At 49.2% G+C, this 12,823-nt stretch overlaps 1 long non-coding RNA gene across 1 annotated transcript in view; it reads left to right on the forward strand.

The window, feature by feature from the left end:
• LOC146072221 (uncharacterized) overlaps positions 1 to 12,466 on the forward strand; it is a 121,446-nt gene extending 108,980 nt beyond the window's left edge. Inside the window, exon 3 of the long non-coding RNA XR_014472994.1 lies at positions 12,367 to 12,466. This is a non-coding gene — a long non-coding RNA (uncharacterized LOC146072221). The remainder of the gene's footprint in view (positions 1 to 12,366) is intronic.
• Positions 12,467 to 12,823: the final 357 nt, after the last annotated feature.

Below are 12,823 nucleotides of genomic sequence, written 5' to 3' on the forward strand. Positions count from 1 at the left end.
TGCCATCTCTGTATTACTGCGATAATGGCGCGGACGCGTCTGCGTTTGGACTCTCTCACCTGCCATCTCTTTATCACTGCGATAATGGCGCGGACACGTCTGCGTTTGGACTCTCTCACCTGCCATCTCTGTATTACTGCGATAATCACGAGGACACGTCTGCGTTTGGACTCTCTCACCTGCCATCTCTGTATTACTGCGATAATCGCGAGGACGCGTCTGCGTTTGGACTCTCTCACCTGCCATCTCTGTATTACTGCGATAATGGCACGGACGCGTCTGCGTTTGGACTCTCTCACATGCCATCTCCGTATTACTGCGATAATGCGCGGACACGTCTGCGTTTGGACTCACTCACCTGCCATCTCTGTATTACTGCGATAATGGCGCGGACACGTCTGCGTTTGGACTCTCTCACCTGCCATCTCTGTATTACCGCGATAATCGCGAGGACGCGTCTGCGTTTGGACTCTCTCATCTGCCATCTCTGTATTACTGCGATAATGGCGCGGACACGTCTGCGTTTGGACTCTCTCACCTGCCATCTCTGTATTACTGCGATAATGGCGCGGACGCGTCTGCGTTTGGACTCTCTCACCTGCCATCTCTGTATTACTGCGATAATGGCGCGGACGCGTCTGCGTTTGGACTCTCTCACCTGCCATCTCTGTATCACTGCGATAATGGCACGGACACGTCTGCGTTTGGACTCTCTCACCTGCCATCTCTGTATTACTGCGATAATCACGAGGACACGTCTGCGTTTGGACTCTCTCACCTGCCATCTCTGTATCACTGCGATAATCGCGAGGACACGTCTGCGTTTGGACTCTCTCACCTGCCATCTCTGTATCACTGCGATAATCGCGAGGACACGTCTGCGTTTGGACTCTCTCACCTGCCATCTCTGTATTACTGCGATAATCGCGAGGACGCGTCTGCGTTTGGACTCTCTCACCTGCCATCTCTGTATCACTGTGATAATCGCGAGGACACGTCTGCGTTTGGACTCTCTCACCTGCCATCTCTGTATCACTGCGATAATCGCGAGGACACGTCTGCGTTTGGACTCTCTCACCTGCCATCTCTGTATTACTGCGATAATGGCGGACAGGTCTGCGTTTGGACTCTCTCACCTGCCATCTCTGTATTACTGCGATAATGGCGGACAGGTCTGCGTTTGGACTCTCTCACCTGACATCTCTGTATTACTGCGATAATGGCGGACAGGTCTGCGTTTGGACTCTCTCACCTGCCATCTCTGTATTACTGCGATAATGGCGCGGACACGTCTGCGTTTGGACTCTCTCACCTGCCGTCTCTGTATCACTGCGATAATCGCGAGGACACATCTGCGTTTGGACTCTCTCACCTGCCATCTCTGTATTACTGCGATAATGGCGGACAGGTCTGCGTTTGGACTCTCTCGCCTGCCGTCTCTGTATCACTGCGATAATCGCGAGGACGCGTCTGCGTTTGGACTCTCTCACCTGCCATCTCTGTATCGCTGCGATAATGGCGCGGACAGGTCTGCGTTTGGACTCTCGCACCTGCCATCTCTGTATTACTGCGATAATGGCGGACAGGTCTGCGTTTGGACTCTCTCACCTGACATCTCTGTATTACTGCGATAATGGCGGACACGTCTGCGTTTGGACTCTCTCACCTGACATCTCCGTATTACTGCGATAATGGCGCTGACACGTCTGCGTTTGGACTCTCTCACCTGCCATCTCTGTATTACTGCGATAATCACGAGGACGCGTCTGCGTTTGGACTCTCTCACCTGCCATCTCTGTACTACTGCGATAATCACGAGGACGCGTCTGCGTTTGGACTCTCTCACCTGCCATCTCCGTATTACTGCGATAATGGCGCTGACACGTCTGCGTTTGGACTCTCTCACCTGCCATCTCTGTATCGCTGCGATAATGGCGCGGACAGGTCTGCGTTTGGACTCTCGCACCTGCCATCTCTGTATTACTGCGATAATGGCGGACAGGTCTGCGTTTGGACTCTCTCACCTGACATCTCTGTATTACTGCGATAATGGCGGACACGTCTGCGTTTGGACTCTCTCACCTGACATCTCCGTATTACTGCGATAATGGCGCTGACACGTCTGCGTTTGGACTCTCTCACCTGCCATCTCTGTATTACTGCGATAATCACGAGGACGCGTCTGCGTTTGGACTCTCTCACCTGCCATCTCTGTACTACTGCGATAATCACGAGGACGCGTCTGCGTTTGGACTCTCTCACCTGCCATCTCCGTATTACTGCGATAATGGCGCTGACACGTCTGCGTTTGGACTCTCTCACCTGCCATCTCTGTATTACTGCGATAATCACGAGGACGCGTCTGCGTTTGGACTCTCTCACCTGCCATCTCTGTACTACTGCGATAATCACGAGGACGCGTCTGCGTTTGGACTCTCTCACCTGCCATCTCTGTATTACTGCGATAATCACGAGGACACGTCTGCGTTTGGACTCTCTCACCTGCCATCTCTGTACTACTGCGATAATCACGAGGACGCGTCTGCGTTTGGACTCTCTCACCTGCCATCTCTGTATTACTGCGATAATCACGAGGACACGTCTGCGTTTGGACTCTCTCACCTGCCATCTCTGTACTACTGCGATAATCACGAGGACGCGTCTGCGTTTGGACTCTCTCACCTGCCATCTCCGTATCACTGCGATAATCACGAGGACGCGTCTGCGTTTGGACTCACTCACCTGCCATCTCTGTATCACTGCGATAATGGCGCGGACAGGTCTGCGTTTGGACTCTCTCACCTGCCATCTCTGTATCACTGCGATAATGGCGCGGACAGGTCTGCGTTTGGACTCTCTCACCTGCCATCTCTGTATTACTGCGATAATGGCGCGGACACGTCTGCGTTTGGACTCTCTCACCTGCCATCTCTGTATCACTGCGATTCCTTTGCTTCCCCAGTGGTAATATTTTGTCTTTGTTGTTACATAGCTGTGAATCCTCTCCTGTAGCCATCACCACCCTCTCCCCATCCTCCCCAGTGTCCTTCACATCTGACATATGCGATGTGCGATGCCGCCTGGATAACGGAACATTACACTCAGACATAACTCCTCAGAAGCCAGCAGCATTATCTATAACCACGCAGCCTCCTCCTTCGTTTCACAAATGTCATATTCCACCTTTTCGTTTATTATCGGGGAAATGGAATAGGGTCTGAGATCACCAGAGGTGCGGGATGGTCTTTTAGCCATCTAGAGGGCCGGACATTACCCTCAGTAATAAATTAACAGAAATCATTAAACCGATGGAAACAACATCACTCTTGTTACAATTTATCAGCAGGCTATTTATTGTAATGTCGGGTACACACCTGCTGATATTCCGCCCGATATATAACGTTCTGACGTGGATCATATGATATATCGGCTGTATTGTCTAGTGTATATAATCGATCAGTGTGCCCCTGCTGTAGTTAGCAAAGTCTTTTGGTTGGACATGCTGGAGGGCCAATCAGAAGACATCGCTAGCATCACCATGCTGCCAAATGCCCAATCCCTGCATCGGCATTCGTGCGCGCACATGGGCCTTATTCAGATCTGAGCTCAGTACAAATTTATTCGGAAAATGGGCAAAACCATGCTGCACTGCAGGTGGGGCAGATGTAACATGTATAGAGAGAGTTAGATTTGTGTGAGTTATTTTTTTTTCTGTGCAGGGTAAATACTGGCTGCATTATTTCTACACTGCAATTTAGATTTCAGTTTCAGCACACCCCACCCAAATGTAACTCTCTTTGCACAGGTTACATCTGCCCCACCTGCAGTGCACATGGTTTTGCCAAATTTTCAAACAAATTTGTACTGAGCTAAGATCTGAATAAGGGCCTTGGTCCCGTCGCATCGCCATAGTGTGTATCTGGCTTAAGGCCAACAAGTATCGGATTTGATATTCTATTGTGATGGAGCGGGAAGATAATAAGGACGTGCACAATAAGGAGCCTATTGAGACGCCCACTGTCAGTGTCTTTAGACTCCACTATTGGTTGCACCATCAAAACTTTCACAAGCCCGATAGTAACACACAGTAGTTATTAAGGCTGAAAAAATACATTAGTCCATCTAGTTCAACCTCTCTGACTTGTGGCTACTGATTTGAGTAAGTCATATCTATAGGATTCCCTTTGTGGACAAAAATCTATTCAATTTTGATTTAAATTCAAACAGTAGTTGATGTAACCACCCCCCACCGGCAATGAGTTCCAGAATTTTACTGCTCTAATGGTGAAGAATCCTCTTCTTAATTCAGTACGGAATATGCGTGCCACTTTGGGAACCGAAGGCAAACCCTTCAAATACTTTGGCACCTTGGACCCGATCAAAGAATTCCCGTGATGAGGGGAAGGGGATAGCTGTTCTTTACTGTGATCTCCTTTAATCCCCTTTAGTCTACACATGGGCACATGCCTTTTAGAGGATTATCCTTGATATATTCGGACATGGCTTGGGTCTCTGAGACTGACAGCGGGTAAGTACGACCCCTAGGTGGGGTTTAAACAGGAAGCAAGTCTATGGGACAGTCCCACTCGCGATGAGTAGGTAACTGATCAGCAACTTTCTCCCTGAAGATGTCTTGTCATTCTTGATATTCCATGGGTAACCCTGGAAGAGTCTGAGGCTCTGAAGAACAGAGCCGAACCACTTTGGACAGACAGTGTTTTTGACAATGGAGTCTAGAAGGGTGACTTCTCGGGGATTAGACAAGTTGTTCAGAGGCCTGAGTAGTTTTTCTCCACTATGGAATTCCCTATGTAGCTTGCTCATTTTTGTTCCCGTAATGAATAACTTTACATTTTTCAATGTTAAACTGCATTTTCCATCTTACCACTCACCTTTCCAGTTTAATTAAGTAGCTGTGTAGTGTATCCACATCCTTTCCTGAATTAATTTCCTTACTCAATTTCGTGTCATCCGCAAATATTGCAATCTTACTCATATCATTAATGAATATATTAAACAAGGTGGGTCCCAATATTGAACCCAGCTGTAATGTATGCCATTTACCACCACTCTATGTCCCCGATTGTGCAACTAGTTTTTAATCAAATTACAAATTTTATCCTCTACCCCTAAGTTACCTAGTTTTATCATTAACCTTTTATGAGGTACTGTGTCAAAAGCTTTAGCGAAATCAAAAAGCATTACATGAACAGATTTTCCTAAGGCCGGCCCTCTACTGATTTCCACATAGAAGCTAATTAATTAGTCTAGTATTATCTATTTTTGACGAACCCAGGCTGAGCCTTACTTATCACTGTAATCTATTTTTGACTATTTCTTCACTCAAACATACCATTTGGGAACAATCAAGAACTTCAAGATTCTTCCCTTGTAGATACCAAAGCAAAAAATTAATTGAATATTTTTCGCTTCTCTTTTTCTTCTATTACCAGGGTACCCTGCTTATTTTGTAGTGGTCCAATATTTTCCTTCCTTAACCATTTCCAGTTTATATATAACTAGAATTTTTGGGGATTAGATTTGCTATCTGCGGCCATTTTACGTTCAGTCTCTAATTTTGCCATCTTGATTGTATTTTTACATTTCTTATTACATTCTTTATATGCGGCAAATGATTCTGGTGTCCCATCTTGTTTCAACGCTTTGAATTCCCTCCTTCGGTTTCCTTTTGACCTTTTTTTGTTTTGTTTTTTTCCCCTAGGAATAAATTTATCTGTGCCCTACAGCAGTATTTGTTTTAAAGTTTGTCACATTTTAGTAGCATCCATACCTCTAAATAATTCCTTCCAGTTTATATCCTTTAAGGACTCCTGAAACTCACCTATGCCAAGTGCAGACTCTCCATCTGAGTATGACCTCCTATGGGAGTGATGAATCGCCTTTGTGCGCAACTACTTTCAGCTACATGGCCTGAGACACGCCCATAAGACGAATCGTCTCCGTGTATCTGGCTTGTCACCCCCGTCACTGCTCAGATCCGCCCAATACTTTTCTAGTACATTTCAGACCCCATGCATCTGAATCAGTACCGCTACTCTGCGTGCTGACAATTGTGGCGCAGTATAAAACCGTCACTGCACTGCACCTGACCGTAGCATTAGGTTTCACCTACTGTAGTAAGCCTAGAACAGAGAGAACAGCTGTATGCAGGGTTATATTGCAGAGAGCGCCCTCTGGCTGCTCAACCGGACCATTAGGGTGGCCAATCCCGGGATCGGCGGGATCCCGGGATTTGGCCCCAAAATGTCCAGGATTTCAATCCCGGGATTGAAGTATCCAATCCTGGGTTTTTAGGATTCGACTGCACATGCGCAGTGTAATGGTGAGCAGCATCTGAGCCCTTGCTCAGACGCTGATTTGCCGTTCCCGGCGTGCGGCGTGCGCAGCATTACTTGGTCATAGGTCATGCTGCGCAGGCCGCACCTTCTTCGCCGCCGGAACCCTCCACCTCCCGACCAGCACTCCCGATGGCACACAACACCCTGCCTAACGACAACCGCTCCTGGCGGCCGTATCACCTGCCGACTGCCTCCTCCTGGAGGCTCATCCGCTATGCTGCCACCTACCCCTCTCCCATATGTAAGTTAACGTGTGTCATGTCTTCCGCTACGTTATCACATCACAAGCAGGGTCTTTACCCTCCAGGCGGACTCTGCATGTCAACTAAAAGTTCGGATCCCGCCTCCGCCACAGTCAGCAAAGTGCAGTGAAAACAAAGGCACACTGTTTTTGTTTGTTTTTCAATTTTTAACCTGATTCTGCTCAACACGCAAAGCTGCAAATTTCTTTTTGCTGCCTGGCCGGCCGGCCGGCCGTCCGCCCGGCCCCCTCCTTGCTCACTGACCATCGTATATCGAATGATTTATACAGCGCTCGCAGATGTAAGACACCGCTCTGGTGACTCACTGTACATCTGCAAGCGCCCTGTGTGGGAAGCGGGTGTGCAGCCAACGTCAGCTGCCCGCCCCGCGCAACCGGTCATGGGCGCATTTACATGGGGGCACCCAGCATTTTCATGGAAATGCCCATAAAATGCTGGGCGTACCCATGGGCGCGACCACTCACTGCCTCCTTACAACCCCCGCCCGCACTGCTAGGTGAAAACGGGACGGTGAACAAGCAGTTTTCCGTGCCCGCTCGCACCAAGCGGCTGCACATGTGCATACATATGTATTTGCATGCGCAATCGGTAAACATCACTCCCCCATGCGAACATGCAGGGGAGCGATAGGGTCCCTTGTGTGTAGCTGTAGGTATAAATAAGATCCCTTGTGTGTAGCTGTAGGTGACAGACCCCTTTTACAGAGAAACGTTCCTGAGCTATTGTTGTGAATACAGCATTTGCTGCTGGAGCGCGTTCCTTTCCTGAATAAACAAGAGCGCACCGGTATTACAGAGCTTTGTTCAAAAGTTACTGCGAGTTAATCAAGCGTTCAACCATCAACCCCGTAACGACTTCCGAGAGCCGTAACTGCCAGCATTGCAAAACTATTTCCAGGGACACTTCATGGATGCACAAACTGTGCCGGGCTGCCCAGATAGGCCTGTCAGTGACGCCTGGGGGACAGTTGCTACTAGCAATGATTCTGCCTATGAAGAACTATAGCCACAGTATACCTGCAGCCAAATAGCGGGGGTCCGAATTCCAGTTTTGCCAACCACCCCCCAGCACCTGTGGGGAGCCAGGTAATTGATAAGAAAGGTGTCACCACAGGTGCTGGCAATCCTACATTTCCAGGGAAGTCCAGGAACAGAGCACTGTGTCCCTGAAGGAGAGGGTCAGGTAGGCGACCCTGAGTTAGATTTGTGTGTGTGTGTCTGGTGTGCAGGGCCGCCACCAGTAATTTTGGGGCCCGGGACTTACCTTCAGTCTGGGCACCCCCCCCCCCCGCGCTCCCGCAACAAAACACACCGCCACCCACGCCCCTTCCCCGGAACTCACCTCAGCTGACCTTGCTCTCGGTGAACACACAAGCCACAACACAGGCACAGTGCAGCCCGCAGAGCGCCGAGCCCCTCTGTGTCCTAGGCTCGGCGCTCTGCAGGCTGAACTGTGTATCGTGCATGCCTGGCTGGGTGGCCGCTGGGTGGGGGAAGCGGGGTGTCACTGTGGGCAGCTGCCCAGGCCCCTCCAGAGGCCGGGGCCCAGAACAGCTGTACCCACAGCACCCCCCTGTCGGTGGCCCTGCTGGTGTGTATAAGCTGAAATCTAAATTCCAGTGTAAGAATAAAGCTGCCTAATATCTGTGGGCTACATTCAAAAACTGCCACTACAGTATTTACCCTGCACAGAAACCATAAAAATCTATTTTCGCCCCTTTCATTGCAGCATGTTGCTTTACTTCCAAATCAAAACCAGGCCCAGTAGGCCACTAGAAGGTATTAATAGCAAAGACACGAAGCACCGGAATATCTAGGACACTCTTGTGCTAAGTCAGTGCCTCATGTCTCTGTGATGTCACTCCAGCATTGGTTTGACCTACAATGTGCAGGTGATGGGCCCATTGTAATATCCAAGCAGACATTCCTGCAGACACTTACTGTAAAGCCAGGGTTGCAAGGAATTGTAACGTTATAGGAGGCGGAAGAGACAGCCACGTAATGGGGAGACAGCGTGAAGATGAGCTGGGGAGACGGCGTGGAGATGAGCTGGGGAGACGGCGTGGAGATGAGCTGGGGAGACGGCGGGCAGATGACATGGGGATGCATGCGTAGGTAGAGATGACAGTGGCCACAGTTGTCAGGAAGCAGCGCGTCATCCCTGAATAGAGAGATGAGACCGTTCACATCAGATCAGGGACATACTGTTACGGTATAACACTGCAAAGTGCTGACAGTTTAAAGAACAACATTTTAATTACTGGTGACTGCAAGTGTGAGGCCGAGAGGGGGGGGGGGTCAGTAACTAAAGATATTTAGGCCGAGTGTTAATCCTCCGCGCATATTGTTATACATACATTACAGCGTTTGCTAAAGCAGGCGTGGGGTGTTTGCACAATATGTCACAGCAGTCATGTTCAGTGTCACGGGTCACATGTGTGACAACTCCACACGCTTGGACGCGGGACGCGGAAGCCGGGGCTGCGATAACATCGGCTATTTTTAGGAGGCCAGCCGTAGACTTTGTGGGCTGACCGCGAATTCAAAGAGACAACCAATCATCAGCCACTTAACGCAGGTCTTTCATGCTCAGCTTCCCCTGAAAGGACAAAGTATCAGATCCCCGAACCCTCATCGTGGGCATGAGAACAATGAGAGGAGGAATGTTTGCCATGCTTGGCTGGCACCGGAGTGGATGAGAGGGGGGGGTGGGGTGACAGGAGGGAGGGTAATTACAGGACGTCACTTAACACACCAACTGTGAGTGGGATCAAAGTGGGCATTTTATCAGCGTGACTCAAGTTGCTGACGCTGGGCACAGACAGACACGGAAGGGGGGGGGGGACAACGAGCAGTCATTTGACAAAAGATACACAGAATACAGACAAAGGTCACGTTTCCCTGCAGGATGTTGGGAAATAAGAGGGTGGTAGGTGCCGGGGCTAGCGGGTCACCAAGCACTGCCCGTGGGTGGACAAATCACTCATTGATAAGTTCCTTCAGTGTTCCAGTGGGTGTTGCATAGAGTTTTGACACCTCACTGTAAGGACTTAGATTAGGAAAACCTGGGAGGAGTCGGTGACGGGTGACCGTAAGAAAGTCCATCGGCTAAATTATAATGAGATGTGAATATAGACATGTGCAGGCCTGATGTGCAAACGGATTCGGTGACTGTTACAGTCGCTGAAGTGTTTGCACACAGTGGGGGGGAGGGGGGGTGGCGCATGGAGACGCCCAGGGTTTCCTAATAAACACCGCAGAGAACACAGGGGGTCCTCAGGGGCGAATGGGAGTAAAGGCTTCAGTATGAGCTCAGGAAAGGGTTTCTATACGGAAAGTACTGGGATTAACGGGCACAGATTGTATTTGGCTGGCATGGGGTAAGAAATCGGACTTGGGTGCCTTATATACTACAGTATAACTTACCTACAGCCATCTGTCCCAGGAAAACCTCATTGGTTAAATATTATCTAACCCAGGAGAAGGTTGGAGAATGCACTTGTAGATTGTAAGCTCCTCAGCATCCCCGTGTCCCGTCTGGATGACAGCATCCCATCTGACTGACAGCGTCCTGTCTGATTGACAGCATCCCAGTGACCCATCTAAGTGACAGCATCTCAGCGTCCCATCTGACTGACAGTATCCCAGTGACCCGTCTAACTAACAGCATCTCAGCGTCCCATCTGACTGACAGTATCCCGGTGTTCCGTCTGGCTGACAGCATCCCATCTGGCTGACAGCATCCCGTCTGGTTGACAGCATCTCAGCATCCCCGTGTCCCGTCTGGATGACAGCATCCCATCTGACTGACAGCGTCCTGTCTGATTGACAGCATCCCAGTGACCCGTCTAACTGACAGCATCTCAGCGTCCCATCTGACTGACAGTATCCTGGTGTCTAGTCTGGCTGACAGTATCCCATCTGGCTGACCGTATCCCATCTGGCTGACAGCGTTCCGTCTGATTGACAATATCCCGGTGTCCCGTCTGGCTGACAGCATCACAGTGTCCCGTCTGACTGACAGCATCCCAGCGTCCCATCTGATTGACAGCATCTCGGCATCCCATCTGACTGACAATATCCCGGTGTCCCGTCTGGCTGACAGCATCACAGTGTCCCGTCTGACTGACAGCATCCCAGCGTCCCATCTGATTGACAGCATCTCGGCATCCCATCTGATTGACAGTATCCCGGTGACCCATCTGGTTGACAGCATCCCAGTGTCCCGTCTGGCTGACAGCATCCCGGTGACCCATCTGGCTGACAGCATCCCAGTGACCCATCTGGCTGACAGCATCCCAGTGTCCCGTCTGGCTGACAGCATCCCAGTGACCCATCTGATACAGCATCCCAGTGTCCCGTCTGACTGACAGCATCCCAGTGTCCCGTCTGACTGACAGCATCCCAGTGTCCCGTCTGACTGACAGCATCCCAGTGTCCCATCTGACTGACAGCATCCCGGTGTCCCGTCTGGCTGACAGTATCCCATCGTGCCAGCGAAACACGATAACTGGACGTATCAAATCTCTCACCCAAAATAATCAGCCCTGTCTGAGGTGTTAGACTGAAATGACCTACAGTAATTAACAGCTTGGTAATTTAGCACCCTGCTCTGCAGCTACAATATTTATGTCTAATTATCAGCCAAGAGGCCAAAGACCCCTCTGTGCATTCCCCGGATCTCATCTTCATTTCCTGCTACTGCTGTTTTGCATCAATCAAGAACATACTGTAGTGGGGACAGAGACGTAAGCATTGGAACTAGCTGGATAATGAGGAGGAACAGTAGAGTTCACCAAGCAATTCAAACAGTTGTTCCTGGATAGGCCTATGAAAGGGGGTACGGCCATAGCTGTCTTTTTTCTTTGCGGTGCCTACTCTCTATCTCTATTAGACGTGCAACCACATGTTGGAATCATGACTTCAGTAGGTGCTGGACCTAAAAGAACGTCTCATTCCACACTCCTGAGCTAAAGGTTATTTATGCTACCCTAAGTCTCTGCTACAGGATATGGTGAAATGCGCATGTACTAGAATTCAGGGTGAACATGAAATGCGCTGGGTAATTTAGAGGGCCTCACTGAGTCCCGTGATATGAGAAGAGTATAGATATGTGAAATTTGCAAAACCGTTTAATTAAATATTCGCTTCACTCTGCTTTCGGCGGTCTGAATTTACGCATTTTGCCGTCCGGAGTAAGAATCGCAAATTTCCTGTGTTCTTCTTTTGTTCCCCCCCCCCCCCCCCATAGTCGTGGTCATCGGACCCTCCTCTTCATCACCTGCCAAATCATAGTCATTGACTCCTAACTGTCACTTGTTATTGGCTGAACAGAGAAGGAAAAGGGAGCCCTCTTGTGGCTGTCGTTGATAGTGGGCAGGCCGCTTTTATTCTTCTCCAATTTGTATTATATGTAAACATAAACTATATACTTTTTATTTTCCCATGTATACAGCAATGACTCAGTCCGAATATTTAGCTGAAAACCAAAAAGCACCAAGAGCATTAGTGGTCCTTAGTACGAGGGCGAGAAGGGGTGCGAGGGGGGAGGCACGTTGCCTGGTGTTTAATTAGTTATGATAGTGTATAAGAAATTGTGAGCGTCTGACTGAGCTTATACTGTAGGTTATAGAAGCATCCACCCAGCGGCAATTTGTACCTGGAAAATACAGTGAATTGTTGGGAACTATGAGTGTATTGTACCCTCTTACGCAACGCTTGGATCTTTCCCAAAAACCTTCATAGGATTCCCTGATGCCTAATTTGACTTCAAGGCCGATTTGAAGGAAACCTGTACCCTGAACTTGCAGACTCAGGTCATCTCTCCCATGTTCTTCCAGACAGGTGAGTGCTGGGAGATGCAAGCTGTCTCTCCGCTATATAATTATATCTCTAATTGTTTATGCTTTTGAGTCATTTTCCTACTTAATGACACCATCCATTATTACTGCAGTCATCGTATACTGAGACTGCCACATGTCTGGGTTTATGAGGAAATGTGACTGTTACCGCAACTTACAAAATATTATGACACAGAGATCATGGCCATAGGCTAACGGGATTTGGCAGTTCCATTCGGTAACTTATAGCAACCATGTGAGGCATGCATGGGCAGATTGAGTTATAGCAGGAAGAAAGGCTACCTTTGCAGACATACAAAGACTAGAACCAATGGCAGCCATGGAGTTGTGTTGATTAAAGG

This window comes from Crinia signifera, chromosome 4, assembly GCF_055691185.1.
Source record: "Crinia signifera chromosome 4, ASM5569118v1, whole genome shotgun sequence".
Taxonomy (NCBI): domain Eukaryota; kingdom Metazoa; phylum Chordata; class Amphibia; order Anura; family Myobatrachidae; genus Crinia; species Crinia signifera.